A 22,361-nucleotide genomic window follows, 5' to 3' on the forward strand; every position below is an offset into this window, starting at 1 on the left:
CATGGGTGGGGGGTGGCTCAGAGACTTCGGCACGAGGTTAATATTTTTAAATTGAGCCCTGTTAAGACAGCATAGAGGACAAGGGCTTGAGAAGTTAAAAGAGAAGAACAGACATCTGGAAAGAAAGGACATGGGAAATTAGGATAGTGTGGAGCAATCAACATTTCAGATAACGAAGGGTTAGGACCTTTGATAACTGGTTTCTTTGGTATCTCGCTCTTCCTGTGATATGCCTATACACATTTGGGGCAAGTGTAACGGGTGTGCATAACATGTATACACTCTCAGTTAGCTTTAGCTTGGCATGAGGTACCCATCCTTCTCTTTCCTCTCACAGTTAATGATATGTGTTTGGTGGCCAGAATGTCTTTCTAAAAGGACCATGTTAATAAGAGAAGACACAAAAACAAGTGTGTGCAAACATGTGTGTGTCTCCTCCATATGTAACCGCTCTCTTTTCTTTGCACGCCCCCTCCCCTGGGTGGTTCACGCTCACCCTCCTTGGGCTGAGATAATTTGCACTCTCCAACTTCATTAGTTGCAACCCCCTCCTGCCCTGGGACAAAAAATAGGGCCAAACTGTTCAAAAGAACACATGGAGACCCCATTAATGCTGGCCCTAATTGTGCCAATTCCAACCCCTCAATAACTCTAATTAAAACCTGTCTTGTGTGGGGCTCGGAGTGGCAACACAGCTGTCATTCCGAACAATTGCATAACAGAGCTATGGGGGGAAAAGTCCCCTCCCATATGCAATTTTTGATGGTGGTGGTTACGGAAGGGGTCAATGGAGAGGATTAAGACAGCGGTGCAGTCAGAGTGGGGAACCTTGGAAAAGTCTTCTGTGTCAGGTCACGGTTTGAAATCCGAAGACCTTTAGCTTTTTCCCTCTGGGTCCCCCTCCTGCTCCTCCCCCGCAGGCAGGAACACCTGCACGCTGACTGGAAGGGGCCGTGACCAGCAGACACATGGGGACCACAAGTTGACTGAAACATCTGAAAGAAAAGGAAAGAAAAAAAAAATCCAACCAAGAAAACTGCACACAAACACCGAGAAAGAGTTTTTTCTCTGCGGCCACCCTTGTCTTTCAGGATCTAGCTGCACTTTGCTGGACACCATAAATAACTCTGCAATTACATTAATTGGTTGCATATTTGTTGACACTGGAGGAGAAGCCCTTGAGGTTGGGGGAGGCGGATTTCAGCTGCAATTTAACACTTTCCCCCGCTGCCGTCCCTCCAAGCCTTATTTCCAACCACCTTGTTTAGTGTTACTGGATGGAGGAAGCGGTGGGCTGACAGACCCATTTCTGAATAAGCTTTGATGCCCCCAGTCAGACCCACATCTCATTTGTTGGCTGTTCTTGAATCCTTTGGTTGACCCACTGGGTTTAGAAGTTACATTCCTCTATGGGAGAACTTCTATGACAGATGGGTTCCTGGCAACCCTCAACGGAGTTTAATTCCCTTTGGAGGCAGGTGGTGTGGTGGGTTTATTGTCAGGTATGTTGTTTGGATCAAATGAGAACTGGCTTGACCTTCATCTGAATCCCCAAACCTATGTTGGATTCTTCTAACAGCTTGGCCCACCCTACAGAGTCTCTCAAATTCCATTCCTTGGGAAGTCAGAAGATCCTAGTGACCTTGTTCACTCTACCTCTGTTGGTAGGCAAGAACTGGAAAGTTCAGCTTGAAAACCTGCTCTCTGGACTTCCCAGGGCAGAGTAGAAAATGAGTGGGGTGGGTGATGGGGACTGAGTCCTGGATGTCATTTCCAAGTCAGCTGAGGACCTGAGATACAGGACTCATTTCCCCTGTGCCAGAGCTAGGATGAGAGGGATCCGTAAGGGTGGTGAGTGGGTGAGAGTGTGTGTCACACTGAGGACGTGTTTCTTGGGAGTGGTGGGAGCCATTCTTCAGAGGAGGGGCTGTGCCTGTCACGCTCATTGCTGTATCCTCACAGCACCCAGCATGAGCCCAAGAGGCTCTCAGCTAATGTCGGATGGATGAAGACCTGAGGTTCTGGTTTCCAGGTGCTCTGAGCTTGTGAGAAGGAAGAAATTAGATCTGTCTGAAGTCATGTGGTTCACTTCACATGGCATGGTGGAAAGGCCATAGGCTTTGGAGCCAGCAGACCGTAACTTTACTACACTTACTTTTCAAAGCCCTTGTAAGGGTAAAGGCCCATGTAAATAAATACAATAGAAGTTACCTGCTTTTCCTCTGTCCGTGACACCACTGAGGAGAAGAACTTTCTGAATCTATGCCTCCAATTTCCTCACAGTGAAAGAAGAATAATGTAGTTCTGCCAATTAACAAAAGGGAAGGCCGGCTTAAGAACCCAAAAGGCGGGGCCAACCTGGTCTTCTGGCATGCTCTCACTATTGGTTCTTTCTATTTGCCATTCCCTCTGCCTGGAACGTGTTTCTTCCAGATCTGTGCAGGACTCAATCTCTCATTCCTTCAGGTCTCTGCTCAAATGTCACCCATGCAGGGTGGTCTTTTTCAAGCACCCTATCCAAAATAGCAGCCAATCACTTTCTATCTTCCTTATGGTGCATGCTTATCACCCCCTGACCCATTACATTTTAGTTTATTTGTTTATCTGTCTTCTCTTATTATACTTGGAGATTTACGAGACTTGGAACTTGTTTTGCTCAGTGCATTATCCATAGCACTTGGAAAAATGCCTGACACTTAGAAGATGCTCAACTGATAATTATTGAAGAAATGGATGAGGGGTGGTGACACTCTCTGATCACCTAACAGGAAGAGAACGCCTGACCTTAAACATTTGTTGGGTCAAGTTACTTCATGGTAGCTGTGTTGTAAGAGGGCGGCCTTTCTCTGATTGGTTTGTACCCTGGGTTCCTAGAGCAGTGGTTAAGGTTGTGGCCTTTGGAGCCAATTAGATCTGGATTCAAATCTTGGCTCTACCCCTCAATAGAAATGTGAACTTGGAATAATTACCCAGCCAGCACCTCTGAGCCTTAGTTTTCTCATCTGAAGATAATCTCAGTTGCTGCCTTGAAGGACTGTGGGGTGAATTGAGATAATGTTTGAAAATATTTATGACAATTCTTGGCAGAAAGGTATGTGTACAACAAATGGTGTACCGTTGTCATGGTGGTCATCTTCATCTTCATTATCTCGGTGCTGAGACCCCCCATAACTGAGAGTCTAAGGACTGGCACAGATCTAAGGACTGGCTACACCATGGGGGTAAAGTGAGGAAAGGGAGCACAGACTTTTATTTTGAAATACTCTTTTCCAACTAATCACACTTAAGGAGGAGGGGTGAGCCAAGCCCTCTTTTGCTGCTTCTATTCCTCTGCTCTCTTATTTTTAAAACGTGCACTTGATTGCCAAACACATAGTCACGTAGATGCAGAAGGACCACAAATTCCTTACTGACTTTATTCCCTTGAGCTCGGACAGCTGGTGCAGAAGGGCCCCAAGTGGTATTTGGGTCATAATCACCTTGACAAGGAATCTGATTCCTCTCCAAACCAGAACATATCTCTGTCCAAGGCCAGAGTAAAGGCCACTCCTTCAAAGAGGACAAACAGATGAGTCAGGAGCAGATGAATCTGCATCTTATTTTTCACTTTCCCTAGGAGGTTGTGAGTGGGCATGCCCGTATTCTCTTGTCGGTCCCCAGGAGCTGGTGTCAGGTGTGGGCTGCGTGGGCTGCGTAGACTGCCTGCTCCAGGGCTCTCAACCTGTCGGTCCATGTTTGGACCTGTGACTTCCCTGGGGCAGGTTGGCATTTCCACTCGAGTTATTCACCTAACCATTTACCCTGTGATCTACTATATTGTTTGACTATAGAGATATGTATGTGTATGTATACATATGGAAACACACGATACATATACAAACCCTAGTCATTTTCTGCTCTTGGAGTGTTGGATACAGTGTGGGTTTTGTACTTATCTAGACCTCAAGTTCACATTCTACTTTTGCCACGTAGTAGCTTTGTGACCCAGGTCAGGTTACTTATTCTCCCTAGAAGCATAACTGGGTAAAAGGTCCTAAGTGGAAAGTGTAGTCTAGTTCCACCTGTGTGAACACTTCTGCACATCAAAAGGAGCTCTCCTTCTTTCTCCCAGCAGGAGAAGTGGGCTTAGCCAAGCAAGAACTGGCTTCCTGGGTAAGGCAAGGGGACAGGGGAAGGGCTTACCTGCTCTGGAGAAGGGAAGGACTCTTCGGTGTAGACAGTGATTGTACAGGGGAAAGAGTAGTGGAGAACCACTCCTGGAGCCAGATCCCCACACAGTCTGGCCCAGCTCTGTCCAAGGGCGGTAGGCGCTACTCATCCCAGACAGCTCAGCTCTTTGCGGTGGTTAGACCTCAGTGTTGGCCATTACCTTAGCTCATCTCACATGTGGGGAGCGCTGACAGCTGCAGGTAGGCTGAGGAGCTGAGAGAGATTTCATCTCTGAGATGGTGGAGAGTCAAAGAGCTGTTCTGACAAGGGGATGGTGGTGGTCACCAAAGGGCGGCCCAAGGATAGCCCTCTGGGTGGTGGGAAAAGAATAGTAGAACTTCTGTTACTATTTGTAGTCTGTCTAAAAACAAGAAATAAAAGTGCTTATTAATGTTTAATCACAGAGTGGCTTTTATCCCCTCACTCAGTTCATACGTCGCCCGGCATGCACCATGCTGGGTGTGTGAGCGGGGTCCCTGAGTCAGGAGGAAAGCCTTCGCCCTTCCCTGAGACTGCCTGTTAAGAACAATTACAAGCTGTATTGCTTGGTGGCAACGAACACCTCCCCTCACAAGCCTAAAAAGATTCCTGCCAAAAACTGAGTTTTAAAGGTAGTAATAATATAATATTGTATACAATATTGTATACAATTATACAGTATTGTATAATATTGTATACAATATAATATTGTGTTGCAAGAAAAAACAATGACAATGGATGAGCTGACACTTCCTAATTTCTCTTAGGAGTTCTCTTTTTCAGCTACACTATGGGGTAAAAACCATGATCTGGCAAGAAATCAGTGACAAGAAACAGATGGAAATTATCTTGCTACTTGAAATATGGATTTATAGGAACACTCTATGGAGAATCTTGTCCTAAGTAAATATGTTGTCTTGAAATTAGCCAGTGATAAATTAAAGCCATCATGGTTAGTAAAACAAAAATGTAATTTATTTCATGTTTCCATTATCCCTTAAACTTTTTGATATGTCATGTATATAATCTATTGGTACAAATAGTATATTATATATATGTGCATTTATATATATTATATTTAATATACATATTATATATCTATCTATCTATCACAGGAGTGAATGCTCAAACTGCTTTATTGATAGAGGCATATGACAAAGACATTCTGGGGCTCACCTGCCTGGGCTGCCGCTCTGGTTGTACAGATGAAGTGCCTGGGGCAGAGGAATAAAGCCACGTGCTCAAGGGCTCGCTGTGAGTGACTCATGGGGCACCATGTAGACACTGGGACTCAGCTATGCAGGATTTTGTTCTTGTCATTAAGAATATAGCACCTCCCAACCACTTACAATACATCGCTGAAACAGCTTAGGGAAATTTTGTTTGTCTTGTCTCTCTGCAGTTTAGCCCTATTGATAAAAATGCGAGGAGGCCATGCCAGGGTCCAGATTGTGTCCAGGACATGTTAGTAGTCACCGCAAGAACGAGGGCCTTACCCATAATGAATGATACTTACACCCTCATCACCAGTATACCCATTATATTTAATTCCTACCTGTCAAAGACTTTGAGTGCCATTATCCTATAACTCTCTTGTTAGGTAGTGTATATTCTATAACCTAAGGAGATCAAATTTCTTTAGATACATGTAATTCACCAGGTATTTAAAAATAGTCCATTCATCAAGGTTTTAAGCAATCAAACTTCTCTCCTATCAGTTGGAGAAGAAAGGAAATTTTGCTGGAGTTTGAAAAGTGCTGGGCACGAAGAGGAAGAGGGTCCGGGCAGAGCTGGAAGGAGGGTGAGACAGGGAGCTGCGGATGGGAGAGGGAGAAGGAGGGGGCAAAGCAGTGAGTCTCTGAAGAGAGAGAAGCGCGGACAAGGAGCAAGGGGCGGGGAGTGGTAGATGTTGGGGGGGGACCCTGGGGAGGAAGGGCCGTGGGCTCACTACACTCCCTGCTTCGATTAATCCAATTAAAGTGTTGAAAATCAGATCACATGGGAAGCTTTTAACATGAATTTTTCATTATGGCTTTGGGGTGGGCGTGCAGGGTGGGGAGGAGGGGAGGAAGGGAGAGCCGAGACGTGGGGAAAGAAGCCCCTCTAAGTTCTCTGCAGGACGCACTGGGCCTAGGCCTGTTTCTCTTCTGGGGCCCCCCAGAAACTCTGGCCTCCTTCCCCAAGTGCCTTCCGCCCCATTTTTATTGCCTTTAGCCCCAGACGACCCCATTCTGTTAGCAGGGCACTTGGCAGGTAGGGTGAGCAGGAGGGGCCCATTAAAGCCTCCCGGCTGCGGCCTCAGAAAGGACACCCCTGGCATGTCCCTCTGGATCCCCTCAGCATTGCTGGGAGCAAGGAGTAAGATCCCAATGCCTGGAACTGTACACTTAACCCCCACTTGCTTCAGAACTTGGTGTGGAAAAAGTATCCGGGGACCCCAGGCACTCGGAAAGGTCCACCTACCCTGACCCTGAGAGAACAGGTCACAGGGATGAGAAGAGGTATGCTCAGGCTGAGGGCAGCTCTCGTGCCTAGCTCCCCTCTTTCTTTTTTCTAATTTCTTTAAAATTTTATTTTATTTTAATTGTTGTTCAAGTACAGTTTTCTGTCCTTTACTCCCATCCCAACCCACTCATCCATCCCCTTTTTCATCACACACCCTCCACACTTCATTCATTCCACTAACAAACACAGGGCCCTGACTCGATTGACAGCTGGCATTGCGCTGGCTCCCAGGTCTCCCGCACTGAGCTTCTGACGTTCTGTTCAGTGAGACTGACAAGAGACGAAGTGAGCAAACAAACACCAGCCACACCTCTGTCTGGTGTTCAGTCTCAGTTCGTAGTCCCCCGACCGGAGAGCAAGGCAGACAGCCGCAGTGAGGCACAGGGGTCCCAACTCGCCCTGTGAACTGATTGAGGGAGCTGAGATGAAAACCCAAACCCTCTGCCCTGGGGGTTTACCCTCAGATTAAGTTTGTTGTGTGGCAAACAAATCTGGCTGATTTAAAAAAAAAAGTTAGCCTTGGCTGGCGTAGCTCAGTGGATTGAGCGCGGGCTGTGAACCAAAGTGTCACAGGTTTGATTCCCAGTCAGGGCACATGCATGGGTTGCAGGCTATAACCCCCAGCAGCCGCACATTGATGTTCCTCTCTCTCTCTATCTTCCTCCCTTCCCTCTCTAAAAATAAATAAAATCTTAAAAAAAAAAGTTGATGGAAAAGCAAGTTTGGCCACATTCAGTAGTGTTCTCATTGGTCCCATGGACATGCTTTTGACCGTCCCTGGTCTGACTGCAGGATGGGCAAGGCTTGGCTGTGGTGAACGGGGGTCCAGGTCAGCAGGGAAGGTTCTGTCCTCGAACTGCCCTGTCCATCTGCTCAGCTCCCCGTCTGCATGGGGGGTGGGGGTGGGAGACCCTCCCCGGAGCCTGGGGTTTAATCTCCACCAGGCCTCTGCACCGCTGGGCCTGCCGTGTGTGGTCTTTCACAACGATGTGCCTCAGCAGCTGGAAAGAGTGAGGAGGGAAGGGGGGACCTGGAGCATAAACCCTGGCACTTCTCAAAACAAAACAAATGACTCCAGCTTGAGAATTGTGTTTGGTTTTACATAGACAAAGCACACCCCTCCCCAACCTTTTTTAGGTCCCTGCTTTCAGAGAAATCCACTGTCCTCTATGCAAATAGCCTGGGCAGAAGGTGTTGGGACCCTTCTGAAGCTGGGGTCTGGGGGGAGGAGACCCAAGTGGTGACTCGGCCTCCATTGACCGGACCCCTCTGTCTGCATTGAGCCTCGGTGTGGCTTCCTCCCCTCTCCTGCCCGCAGAAGCCAGGAGAACCACAGCCTTTGGGAACTGGGGCTTGCGTGGCCTTCAACTTTGACGAGTGAGTGTCTTCAAAGGTGGGGCTGCACATTTAAGTTCAAAAAATCAATTTTTATGCTAAGATGGTTTAAGGGAGCTTGCTAGTTCTAGGACCTCCACTGTGAAAGGATGTATTTGTAAAGCAAAGAACCCGATCCCATCCTCGGCTCCCCCACCACTGCCCTGTCCAGGCTTTCAGATACTGGGATATTCTAGGGTCTGCAAGCATCTTAACTGACTTGGTACAAAGCACTGGAGGGCGAGCCCTGCCTCTGGCCTAGAATGGCTCAACTTAGCAAGTAAAACACAGGACGCCCAGCTGAATCTGAATGTCAGATAAACAACAAATAAATTCTTAGTATAAGTATGTCCCCTCCAATAAAACAGGTTATGCCCTATTTGGGACATACTTATTACAAAAAAATTACTCGTTGTTTATTTGACTTTCAAGTTGAACAGGGTGTCCTGTCTTTTCTGGCAGCCCTGCCATGACCCCGTTTCACACGGGGGCCCTGCAGATCTGTGCTCTCTGGGTCTTTCTACGGCATCCTCTTTTCATCCTGGGGTGTTTTGGGGATTTAGGTCTCTCCACGGCCCTGTTTTTTTAAAAAAGATTTTATTTATTTATTTTTAGAGAGGGAAGGGAGGGAGGGAGAGAGAGAGAGAGAGAGAGAGAGAGAGAGAGAGAGAGAGAGAGAAACACATCAATGTGCAGTTGCTGGGGGCTGTGGCCTGCAACCCAGGCATGTGCCCTGACTGGGAATCAAACCTGAGACACTTTGGTTCGCAGCCCGCACTCAATCTACTGAACTACGCCAGCCAGGGCTTCTGTTGTCTTTTTAACCTTCTGTCTCATTTAGTCCCCTCATGTCTCAGTCCTGGGTCCCCTGCTCATCTGCCCTTCCGTGTTCAGTCTGACTGGTAGGCCCTGGGTCGGTCAAGATTCAGCCATTGGTTCTGAGCACTAACAAGCGATGGTGACATCTGTAGTTTAGCAACTCCCTACTGTGTGCTAAGCACTGTCAGCTGCTTTCCTGATGCTAATCCATTCGTAAGCCAAACTAAAGGAAGACACTTTTTTACTGGGGTAAAATATATATAAAATAAAATTTACCTTAAAAAAATTGAGGTGTAATCAACTGCCAACATTTTGTTAGGTTCAGGTGCACAACGGAACTATTCGGTCTTTCCGTATCTTGTGAAGCAGTCACTGCGGCAGGTCAACATCCGTCGCTGTGCAGAGCAGCAGTTTCCTTTCTATCTGTGGTGAGAACTTTCCAGATCTATTCTCTTAGACACTTGCAAACAGACAGCACAGTATCATCCACTCTGGTCTTCATGCGGTATATTACATCCCCAGGACTTAGTGAATTTGTGACCGGAAGTTTGTAGCTTTTGACCCTCTTCGCCCTTGTCACCCACCGCCCCCTGCCCCTGGCAGCCGCCAGTCTGTTCCCTGTGTCTGAGAGCTTGTTCTCGATTTTAGATTCCCCATATCAGTGTGATCATACGATGTTGTCTTTCTCCCTAAGACTCACCTCACTCAGCATAATGCCCTCTAGGCCCATTCATGTGGTGACAACCAGCAAAACTTTCATTTTTTATGGCTGACTGATATTCCATTCTATATAAATTTACCATTTTCACCATTTTTAGATGTACTGTGCCATTAGTATACTCACATTATTGTACAACCATCACTGTCATTCATCTCTAAAACTTTTTTATCTTCTCAAACTGAAGCTGTTAAACAATAACCCCTCACTCCCCCTGCCCTCCAGCCCTTGGCAACCACCATTTTATTTTCTGTGTCTGTGAATTTGACCACTCTAGGTGCCTCCGTAAGTGGAATTATACAATATTTGCCCTTTAGTGTTCACCTTATTTTACTTAGCATGATGTCTTCTAGGTTCACCTGTATTGTAGCATGGACCAGTGCCTCATTCCTTTCTGTGGCCCAATAATATTCCACTGTGGGCTCTATCACGTTTGCTTATCCATTCATCTGCCGATGGACTTCTGCTTTGCTCCCAACTTTTGGCTCCTGTGAATAAGGCTGCTCTGAATGTGGGTGAACAGAGACGTGTTCAAGTCCCTGTTCTCAGTTCTTTGGGGTCTATGCGCAGATGTGGAGTTGCTGGGTCACCTGGTATTTCCATGTTTAACCTTTTGAGGAGCTACTGTACTCTTTTCCACAGCAGTTGCATCCTTTTACATTTCTACCAACAGAGTTCTGATCTCTCCATATTCCTGCCAACACGTATTATTTTCTGCCCTTTGCCTTTTAAAATAATGGCTCTCCTGATGGGTATGAACAAGGAGGGCACTTTTAGTGACTATTTCACAAGCGAGAAAACCGAGGCTCAGGGAGGTGGAATGACCAGTTCATGGTCAACCAGTGTCACAGAGGGAGAATTTGAATCAAGGTCTAACTCCCAAATCGGAATTCTCAACCATTACATTTCCTGCCTTTAACACATGTACCTAAATGCAAATATTTCCGTCTTTGCACAGATGTCTAATTGTGTGAGACATCTAATAAAGGAACAAATGTAGGAATGAAATATATCCAAGGGGTTTTACAGGTTTTTATTGAGAATATACCTCTCACATGGGGAAACAGTAATAACAAATAATTTCTCCTTAATGGCATTTCATTCTAGTTAATTTTATTTTATTTATTTTTAAAAAAATTTATTTATTTTTAGAGAGGGAAGAGAGGGAGAGAGAGAGAGAGAAACATCAATGTGCGGTTGCTGGGGGTCATGGCCTGCAATCCAGGCATGTGCCCTGAGTGGGAATCAAACCTGTGATGCTTTAGGTTCGAAGCCCACACTCAATCCACTGAGCTATGCCAGCCAGGGCTCATTCTAGTTAATTTTAAAGTAACTTATTCAATTTGGCCACTCTGTAGTCCTTTACCTCAATGTCATCTGGCCATTTAAATGGCCTGCCAAAAAGTGTGATGAGCACGAATTTTGACCTCATAGGAGAAGGCAGAGAAACCAGAAAACAGAAGATCAGGGCTCCAGCTGAAGGTGCTTATGGTTTAACTGGCCAGAGATGTGCATAGGCCCGGATTGCAGGGAGCAGTGGCTGAGGCTGGTTGCAGGGACCCTGTGGCCGGCTGGTCAGGGAGTGTCCTGGCCGAGGGCGAGCTGCCCCTTGGCTTGGTGCAGAGACGGGTGTGAGCCCATGCAGTGTACCCCAGAGAAGGAGGCTGCGGTTGGGGTTACCCCCTCTCAGACTCTAGATGCTTCCCAAGTGCTGCTTTGTCGAGGGGCCATAGCCCTCTGATTACACCGGTAACTTTGAACCGAGGTTCTATGGAGACTGCCTGGCTCCTGCTTCTGGTGCCAGCCCAGCCTGCAGACTGTAGGAAAAGTTCCATCTGGTTGTCCAGTTCTTCCAGTACAGGCTAGTAGTGAAGAACATGGACTTTGGGGTCAGAAGAGTTTGTGCTTGAAGACCATGCTGCCCCTGAGGCCTGTGTAACCACAGAGAAATGTCTTGGCCCCTCTGAGTCTCAGCCTTCTTGCTCAAATACAGGAATAACAGGGATAATAGGGTTGTCATGAGGATGAAATGTTTGTAGAGTGCTCAGTGTATTGTAAATGTTCAGTAAATAGTAGCTATTGAAGTGCACCTATGTGTACAGCTTGTGGGAAAAACCCACTAGACTTATATTTACTTCTCTTTGTTGGACAGCTTTGTCACTTTGGCTACATTATCATGGTTGACCTCCTGGAGGAGGAGGTCAGTTGACTTGCAGGGAAGATGGTCTAGAGAAGGACGGAGGCCAAATTATGCAATGTGTGCGCCTTGCGCAGAGCGGGTGCTTACTAATTGTTTGACGAACAATATCTCAGCTGGCGGGGGGGCAGGTTTCTCATGAGAGACCATGAGAGTGAGGGAGGTTTATGGTTTTGATACACGAAGAAGGTGGAGGAGACTGGATTTGACCTTTCCTTTTTATATTTTAAATAACACTTTCCCCTTATCACAAAAATACAGATAACTAAAGGTCCTTGAATAGGAGAATGGCACAATAGAAATAGTGTATGACGACTTGCTTTCAGGAAATGCGTTGGAAGCTGGGGAAAACCCATGGCAGCATGGAGGCCCACACCTGTGAGGGAAAGTGGGAGGGGTTTTGAGGCTGGAGGACCAGGTGTCTGGAGGTGTGATGGGTGGTAGCCAGGGCACAAGGGCGAGATGGGTCTTTTGGGGTGGCAAGGAGATCATGCACTCTGTTTATGGTGAGGCACATGGGCTGAAGGCATTAGTTTGAGAATCACCCAAGCACAAGTTGGTACCGAGGCCCTGACAGTGACAAACCATCAATGAAGGGATAGAATATAGGGGAAGAAGAACAAAAGGCCTGGAGTTAGTGATGCTTTAGTTAAAGAAAAGGTGGGATGGAGGGGAAATGAGATGAAGGGGGACTTACTAGGTTCAATAATCCCCTCCCCACAAAGAAGTCCACCTCTTAATCCCTGAAACCTGTAAATATGTTGCTTTATTTATATGGCAAACAAGACTTTACAGATGTGATTAAATTCAATATTTTGCGACAGATTACTTTAGATGAGTTGACTGGGCTCACTGCAATCACAAGGGGTCTTATGGCTCTGTCAGGAGGAAAGGTGAGGTGCTGGGAGTTTGAGAAGCTGCAAGGAAACTCGTGGGCTGAGGGATGTGAGTGGGGCAGCAATAGTGTCAGCTTCAGGTCATGCCAGTGGCGCCATTTCTCCCAAATCTGGTAACTCAGTTGCATTAATACTGTCCAGGGCCACTGGGCCCAATTCCAACTGATTTTTTAAAATACTTGAAATTTTTGTAAAGCATTGATATTTCTTGACTTTTGTTTTAAGATATCTTCCAAAGCACAAAGGCAATATTTATTTATTTATTTTTAATAAAACTCATTCTATCCTGCAGTTATGAGTATATTGGATCTTAGTGATCAAATTTTTCCTTATATTTTGAAATGGTTATTTTTTGTCTTCCTAGGAATTATTTTATCATTACTCATCAATTATTTCCAACTATACTCAAAAAGACAAATACTAAGAAAACTGAAGAATAGTAGAATTACCAAGAAGGGTGAGGCAATAGTATAATAAATCATCAGTATTTTATCATCCTCTAGTTTTCTTAATTCATTACCTAAAGTATTATATTATTTTTCAAGAAGATAGAAAACTGGAGACACGACCTTTGTGGTCTGCTTTGAGTTTCATTTGTTACAACTGCAAATTCTGAATTTTTCCTTTTCTCTCTATAGTGGCAAAAAGAGTTAGAGGAGGAGGTTTCATAATTATTATATAAAGCAGGAGATTAATGTAGCACTCTACACTGTAAGCAAATGATGATGGTGAAATTGGTTGTGTAAGAGAAACCTTAGCCAATGAGTCTTTAGATAATGATGTCCTAGATGATTTTCAATAAATTAAGATGATGTTTTTAAGGAAAAAGAAGAAATATGGTATTTTCATTCAGTTAGTCAACCAGATGGACTTAATTATACAACATTTTATGACAAGAGTCTAAAATTTTCTGTTTTCCTTAAAAGACATATGGCAATATTCTTTAATCTTTTTGATTTTTTTATTTAATAAAGTTTTATTTTTCAAAATGTACAGCTGGTGGGACCTGTTGTTCATGCATCTTCACGGGCAGCTGGGGCATTCCTCCCCCCAACCCTGCCCCCGACTTGGTGTTTCTGGTGTGAATTACTTGAGCTCTGTATTTGGAGCTAGTTTACTAAGGTCTTTTCTAAGGAGCTCCTGAAGGGCTGCCCTGGCCAAGGAGCTGTGGGTCTTCGGTCTCAGAGACAACAGCTGGGGTTACAATAAATCTATTGCTGGGAACTTCCTTACAGAGTTTGTCGTACGTCGCTTTGTCAAACAAGACTAGGTTGTTGAGCTTGTCCCGAACTTTGCCTTTGGACCACTTCTTCGTCTTGGCCTGGCCCCCAGATTTGTTCACTGGGACTGTGTCTTTCTTGGCTGACTTTCCAGCATTTTTCTCCTTCTTGTTGTCCTTGGGTGCAGAGCGAAACTCTAAGATCAGCTGCTACTGCTGCAGCCTTGCTGAAATGTTGGACAAAAGAAGTAATCTTTCAGGTTTTTGTGCACCAAAATTTACTTGAGGTAGTTTTTAACTGGTCGAATGTTGAAGGCAGGTGTGCATACAAAGAGGAAATGAGTGATATAGAAATAAAAATATGAATTGGATTGAAATTTTAAATTATGTTATTGATCCATCTGAAAATGAAAATGTTATGCAATTATGGAGCAAAGGAGATGGCCATAATCTCTTCAACAAAATCAGGAGCCACCAAACCCTGCAAAAGTATTACGCTTTTATGATGCAAATGCAAACAGAAGAACCATAAGGAATGATAAGTCAGACCAGTTAGAGATATGTTTGAAATCTGGAATCAGTATTTACATCATCAGTGTGTTCCAGGTTCATGGCATCTGATGAGCAGATGCTTTCAATCAAAGGTTATTGTCCATTTCAGGTACGTTACTTTTAAAACTAGAAAAATATAGAATATAATGTTGGGTTTATTATATTTACATTCTTATCAACATTTCTAACAAAGTTGTTTTTCACTGTGTGCGGTAGGCAGCCTCCAAGGTGCTCCCACCAATGCCTGCCTCCTGGTACTCACACCTGTGAGTGCTCCCCTTCCACTTCACACCAGGGCTGGTCCTTGTAATCAGTGGAATATGGCAGAAGTAATGGTAGGTCTCTCCTGAGATGAGCTTATATGAGACTATGGCTTTCATCTTGGGTTTTCTGGTTGATCACTGGCCCTGCGGGGAAGCCAGCTATCCTGTTGTGAGGACCCATATGGAGAAGAACGGAGGTGTCTGGCCAACAGCCAGCGAGGAACTGAGGCCTGCCGACAGCCGTGTGGCTGGGACTGGAAGTGGGCCTTCCAGTCATAGATGATGGTAACCCTGGCTGATAGGCTGACTGCAACTAGAACTGGCTACATACTTACAGGCCCCAGTGCAAAACAAAAGTGGGGTGGCTCCTTGTTCAAAAATTGTTAAAAACTTCAAGACAGCAGCAGCAGAGGATTAAGCCAAATGTGGGACTTTCCATGACTGCACAGGTTGTTGCGTGCCTCTGAGGCTGGCCCTGACAGCAACCTCACAGGAGACCCTGAGCCAGAATCTCCCAGCTGAGCCATTTCCAGATTCCTCATCCATAGAAACTGTGATAGATGTTTGTTGTTTTAAGTTAAGTTGTTGGAGTAATTTGTTATGTGGCAATACATAATGAATATATTACTCCTTTATTCCTACTTCTGTAAAGTGACTTAAACATATAAAAACATAAAACGAGACCATCAGACCCAGATGGTAAATAGTGATACTCTTTTTTCTGGGCTACTGAGACTTAAAGGGATAAGAGTGATCCAGTTCGTTGCAAATGTAGTTCCATGTTCTCTCCTGCCTCCGTGCCTTTGCACATGCTGTTCGCCATGCCCAACAAGGCGTTCTTCTTGCTCTTTGTTCAGCTTAAACATCACATCCTCAGGAGACCTGACCCTTTAGATTGAGTTACCTATCTTTTTAATAACTTCCCTGTACATCTTTGTAGTAAGTACTGTGAACATTTGTAATTAGTGAATTATTAATAATTAGTTGCTTATTGTCTGTCTTCCCACTAAACTGTAAGCTCTTGGAGGTCAGTCACCTTCTCCCTTTGTTACTGTGTACCCAGTGCCTAGTGCAATGCTGGGCACACAGGTGGGATGCAGTGACATTTGTTTGATTGACTGGTTTGTCTTTGTGCCAATGGATTAGAACCAAATGGTGATAATTTGTAATGGAGTCTTAAATCCTACACTGAATGGGGTCCTTGTAACAATGCTTTCTCTGAAGTACTCAACCATCGTGGTTATGGGCCTGAAGACATGGAACAGGCTCCTTGCCTCATGGACACCAGTGTAACAACACAAACCAATGAAGCCCGCAAATGAAAATTAAAGCAGGTGAGCTGGGAAACTTCATACATATGGAAATAAGAGTTAACCTTCACTAATACACAAAATAACATGTGCAAAAATAGCACATGCTTCTGACTCCTAAAACGCATAGATTTAAGAGGATGCCAAAACTTTTGATGTGCAAGCAAAATTTAAGGACCACCCTTGGTAAAGTTAACCTTTGTGGTTGAGCCTCAGTTCCTCATCTGCATAATGGGACTACTACTACTGACCAGATAGACTGGGCCTGAGGATATGAGATCACATAGGGAAAGTACTTATCAAAAAGTTCTGTTAGCAGCGTAAGGCAGATTGGGTTCAAGTTGTAAGTCTGCTACTTGTTTCTGGCTAGGTGAGTTACATAGCCTCCCAAAGTCTCAGTTTCTTTCTTAGTAAAGTGGGGCAATAATGGCAGCTACCTCATAGAATAAATGCCAAAATGTGTGTTGAAGGTCTGTGTACTTGGCATTTGTAAAGTTGTCTTAGTTACTACTACTACTACTATTAATAATTTTAAAAAGGTTTTATTTATTTATTTTTAGAGAGAGGGGAAGGGAAGGAGAACGGGATGGGGAGAGAAACATTGATGTGTGGTTGCCTCTCATAGGCCCCCTACTGGGGATCTGGCCCGCAACCCAGGCATGTGCCCTGGCTGGGAATCAAACTGGTGACCCTTTGATTCACAGACCAGTGCTCAATCCACTGAGCCATACCAGCCAGGGCCATTATTAATAATTTTGAAAGCAGGACATAGAAAAGTAACCAAGTGAAAAGAGAGATTCCCCTGTAGGTAGAAAAGGGAGGGAAAGAAATAGATCGGCAAGAATATTTTCACAAAGATGTGCATCATTCCAGGTGATCATGATCGACTGCTGGTCTCTTTAAGGGACTCCTTTCTTGCCACCCTGACACCATGTGGCTTGAGTTTCATCCCAGTGTGTTCTTGGTTCCTCCCATTGAAGGTGTCTAAGAGGGAAATACCAGAAGCAAATTTTTGTGGCATCAATGGTTTGGGTAAAAATAGAACTATCATGTGATCCAGCAATTCTACTTCTGGTATTTTTCTGAAGAAAACCAAAACGCTAACTTTAAAAGATGTCTGTGTCCATGTTTATTGCAGCGTAATTTACAATAGTCAAGAAGTGGAAACTACCTAAGTGTCCACTGATGGGTGCATGGATAAAATAAATGTGGCATATATATACATGTATATATATGATAAAATATTAGTCAGCAATGAAAAAGAAGGAGGTCTTGTCATTTGTAAGAACATGGATGGAACTTGGGAGCACTATGCTAAGTAAAGGAAGTCAGAGAGAGAGAGGGAGAGACAAACACAGTATGATCTTACTGATAATGTAGAATCTACCTACATTCTATGCTACTTATTCTCTATACCTTTCCCCCCTCTCTCCTCCTCCCACCCCTACTGCTAGCTCCCCATGTGCCCTCCATTTCTGTGGTTCTGTTCCTATTCTAGTTGTTTGCTTAGTTTCTTTTGGTTTTGCTTTAGGTGTGGTTGTTAATAATTGTGAGTTTGTTGTCCTTTTACTATACATGTCTTTTCTTTATCTTCTTTTCTTAGATAAGTCCCTTTAGCATTTCATAAAGTAAGGGCTTGGTGATGATGAACTCCTTTAATTTGACCTTATCTGAAAAGCACTTTATCTTCTCTTCCATTCTAAATGAGAGCTTTGCTGGATAGAGTAATCTGGGATGTAGGTCCTTGTCTTTCATGACTTGGAATATTTCTTTCCAGCCCCTTCTTGCCTGTAAGGTCTCTTTTGAAAAATCAGCTGACAGTCTGATGGGAACTCCTTTGTAGGTGACTGTCCCCTTATCTCTTGCTGCTTCTAGGATTCTCTCCTTCGTTTTTACCTTGGCTAAAGTAATTATGATGTGCCTTGGTGTGTTTCTTTTTGGGTCCAACTTCTTTGGGGCTCTCTGCGCTCCTTGGATTTCTTGGAATACTGTTCCCTTTGCCAGTTTAGGGAAGTTCTCCTTTATTATTTGTTCAAATAACTTTTCCACTTGTTGGTCCTCCCCTTCTGGTACCCCTATAATTCGGATGTTGGAACGTTTAAAGGTGTCCTCGATGGTCTTAAGCTTTTCTTCGATTTTTTGAATTCTTATTTCATCATGCTTTCCTGCTTGGTTGATTCTATCTTCCTTCTTGTCCACTGTGTTGTTTTGAGACTCAGATTCCTTCCTTTCACTATTGGCTCTCTTCCGTATATCTTCCTGCATCCCTTTTATGGTAATCTACATTTTTTCATGTAATTTACATCCAAAATCAACCAGTTCCGTGAGCTTCCTGATTACCAGTGTTTTGAACTGTGCATCTGATAGATTGGCTATTTCTTGGTCACTCAAAAGGATGAGTCCTGGGGGACTGATCTGTTCTGCTGGAAACATATCTTCTGTCTTTCCCTATCTCTCCTATTATTTTATTTATGTATTTATTTTTTCTCCGGTCTGGTCGCTCTTGTTATGGTAGGGGTCGGAGCCTTAGGTGTTCACCGGGCTGGGTGCCCCAGTCACTAGATTGTGACGTTATATGTGGGGGCAGGGGTGGGAGCGGGGACAGGAGGGATCAATGGCGACTGTTCCGTACTCCTGGAGCCAGACACTTCCCTGGGCTTCTGGGCCGTGAACTCTGCCCTGGTCCACAATCGCTGCCCCATTGATTCCCCCAGCCGCTGCTTGCGTACTCAGGGCTCACTGCTGCACCGCTGTGCTCCCGCGCGCCGATTTTGCGCCAAATTTCCCCCGACCTCCGCGCGCCTGCGACCCGCGCCAGCCCCGCGCCCACTCGCTCGGCTCGTCGTCCCCTACCAGTCTGGATGTACGGGTCTACTTCAACTTCTAGGCTGTCCGACTTCCATTTAGATAAATCCTCTGACAGTTCTGATATTATGACTGCAAATCATTGTTGTAAATTATTGTTGTTCTGTTCTTGGTTGTGCGAGGAGGTACGGTGCGTCCACCTATTCCTCCATCTTGCCGGAAGTCTGATAATGTAGAATCTAAAAACAGAAAACAAACACAGAACAGACTGGTGATTGCTGGAAGTCGGGGGTGGAGATGGGCCAAGGGGTGAAGAGAATCAAAAGGTACAAACTTCCTAGTCAGTCCTGGGATGTAATGTACAGTGTGGTGACCACACTTAATAATACCGTTATTGTATATTTGGAAGATGCTAAGAGAGTAGATCTTAAAAGTTCTCATCACAAGAAAATAATTGTAAGTATGAGGTGACATGTTAAGTAGACTTACTGTGGTAATTATTTCACAATATATACAAATATTAAATCATTATATTGTATACCTTGGGCTAATACATGTAATATGTCAATTATATATAAAATAAAGAGTCTGGATGTCTAGCCATTAATATTTTGCAGCATGAGGGAGCTGGACATGCAGAGCTAGAGGGAAGTCACAATCGAATCCTCTGGGCTCCATTGCATTGTCCATGGTTCTTTCCTTTGGCAACTCAAGCTGTCAAATGTTAAGAGCCCCTACTACTAGTTGTCTACAGTATTTCATTTTTCCTTAGTTACATAAACCCTGATTTTTAGCTGGACACTTTGGCCATCTTGAGCTAAGCTGTGTTTTTTTCAGCTCTCTTTGTAAGTAGATGTGATGACATTCTAGCCAATAGATAAAATGAAATGAGACTTTTGGGAAGTGTCCTTAAAGATACAGACATGTTCTCCTTTTCCCCTTTGTCCTCCCTGTTGATGGGAAAACAGGTGTGATGGCTAAAGCTTGAGCAGCCATCTTGGGCCATGAGGTAGGAACCACTTATTAAGTACGGCAGAGTGACACTAGAGGGGCCCTGGGTTAGAAGGAACTACCCTGTACTTTAAAGGGAGTTTGTGTACAAAAGAGAGACATAAGCTTCTAAATTGTTTAAGTCACTGTAATGATTTTTCTCATGCATATTTTGCATCTTTATTGAGGTGTAATTGTCAAATAAAATCGTGAGATATTTAAAGTGTATGATGTGATGGTCTGATATATGTATACATTGTGAAAGGGTTCCCTTCCTGAGTTAATGAACACACTCATCACCTCACACATTTACCGTTATGTGTGTGAACTGGGATATATATTTAAAATTTAAGGACTGACTTGGCAAGGTTAACTTCCGTGGATCAATCTCATCTGCCTAATTGGACTAATAGTACCTGCTCCAGCCCAGTGCTAAGTGTTACTGCAAGTTTGTGGTAAGTCCAGTAACAGAACCCAGGATTGTTGGTGGCCCAGGCTTCTGAGCTCAGTAGTTTATTTTAAGAGTCCAGGATCTTAGACAAAACTCACCTTTCCTGTTTGTAGTTGTTGTCACAAATGGAGCAAATGTAAATCAAACTACATTTATATTATAGAAGCACCTTTCTTCAAAGCCCCATTTTGAATCTGCCTTCTTCATGGGACCTTCCCTACCCATGAGGTCTATAGTGGGTCCCTCCTCTGAGTCCCTAAAATACAGCTCAGCCTTTGCTCTGAAATACAGTCTCCAAGTGTCTGTCTGCTTTGTATCTTAGGTTGTAACCTCTCAGAGGGCAGGGTGTGCATCCAGAGATCCCTTGTAATGATGAGCATGTGCTGGACACAGAAGGAGATGCATCAAAGTGCTGGTTTAAATGAATGGAAAGCTTTTATTCTGAATATGAGTCCAAGCAAACTTCCTCTGGATTATACAGAAACACAGATTTATTTGAAATGGGCATTCCTGGCTAGTACTAAATATTTGAGGCCCCTAGGCCTCAATATAAGATATAGAGTATTATTTTTCTTCTACTGAAATATCCCCTTGCAAATAGAAGCCCCACAGGACTGGGAGTATGGCTGAAACTGGACAGACCACATGCCCGATAGCTAGATTTATTTATAAGCCTCGTCTCCAGGGAAAGAAGGAACTTGTCAATTTCACTCTTTGCTTGGATCAGAAGATTGAGCCTGGCAGAGAGACACTGTTTGAGACTAATAGTTCCCTGGAATTTCTAACCTTTTCTGGACTTGGGAGGATTTGGGAGAAGAAATGCATCATTTGAATGATGGCCATGGTTATGACAGGCCCTGCATGCCAACCAGAGGGAAAGAAAATACTTGCTGAGCAAAGTAACTGGAAAGCAGTTCCTCGTATTTTAAACTAAGCTACATGGTTGAAATCCAGAATAATGTAGATTTTTGGACCAGTGACCACTTGGAAATAAGCTTTCTGGCTGGAAAGCAGCATGCGGTGTTATGGATGGAAAGGACTATTGCAATGCCTTTTCCCTGGGCATTTGGTGCTGCCAGATCCTGGGGGCCCATCTCAAGCATATTTACTTACTCCAACAGATTTCTCAATAATTCCAGCAACAGAAAGAAGTTGACCAGCTGGATGGGGGTGCACGTAACCAGGTGGCAGAGTCAGGACAAACCTGTCAGGCTGCTGTGGCCGGTGGTGACATTTCCATCCTGTGGAGCCCTTGGTGGGTAAACACTTAGGTGGGCACATGGGGATTGATGTAAATGCTGCACGAGGCACGGTAGTACCGGGCAAGTGTCACAAGTCCAGCTGGGCAAATTCCCAGGATGCCAGATCACAAGGGCTGTTTCCAGGAAGGGCTGACCCTCGCTGTTTCCATGCTCTTTCCCTGGAGCTCAAGGAAGCTCAGAAGTTGCAGTTCCCGTGCAGGCCCCTGAAGAAATTCCCAAGGAGCACACAGGGAATGTCTAACCCTATGACATTGAAGATGGGACATCACGGTCATCACAGAATTAGACTCCGAAAACCTGGGCTTGAATCTCAAATGTCATTTACAAGCCAAACGAGGTCAGGCAAGTCACTGTCTCATGGAGTATCCGTTTTCTTCCTGTGAAGTTGAATGTATCTACTACTTGCCAGATGGCGGTATTTCTAACTTAGCCATTCTAAGGGCTTTATAAACTCCATCTTAAAAAAAAATCTGACAGCAACTCATGAGGTGGATGATATTTTTATCCCCATTTTACAGAGGGGCAAATTGGAATCCAGACAAGTAAAGTGACTTGTGCAAGGTTATACCACTAGGTGGCAGACCCAGGATTTGAACCCATCTTGTCTAGCTCCAGAGAGCTTATCTGACCATTGCACTGTTTCCCGGCAAAGGAAGCCAGACAGTTCTCTTGAAGGTGTGCTTTATTTTTGTTTGGAACACCTCAAGGACTTTGTTAGTGTTTCGGCATCTAGTCTGGGCTTTTTAATCTGAGGATGCTGGGAAACTTGACTCCTTTCAAGCAGCAAGTAAGTGGTGCATTTAGGTTTGCTT

General features: G+C 44.5%; 1 protein-coding gene across 1 annotated transcript in view; it reads left to right on the top strand.

Moving 5' to 3' along the window:
• The first annotated feature begins 7,764 nt into the window (after positions 1–7,764).
• Positions 7,765–22,361, top strand: part of SMOC1 (SPARC related modular calcium binding 1) — a 150,372-nt gene continuing 135,775 nt past the window's right edge. Inside the window, exon 1 of the mRNA XM_036011549.1 lies at positions 7,765–8,068. The gene's annotated coding sequence lies outside the window, so the exon portion shown is untranslated. The remainder of the gene's footprint in view (positions 8,069–22,361) is intronic.

The sequence above is a fragment of the Phyllostomus discolor genome, chromosome 1 (genome assembly GCF_004126475.2).
Source record: "Phyllostomus discolor isolate MPI-MPIP mPhyDis1 chromosome 1, mPhyDis1.pri.v3, whole genome shotgun sequence".
In the NCBI taxonomy this organism is placed as follows: domain Eukaryota; kingdom Metazoa; phylum Chordata; class Mammalia; order Chiroptera; family Phyllostomidae; genus Phyllostomus; species Phyllostomus discolor.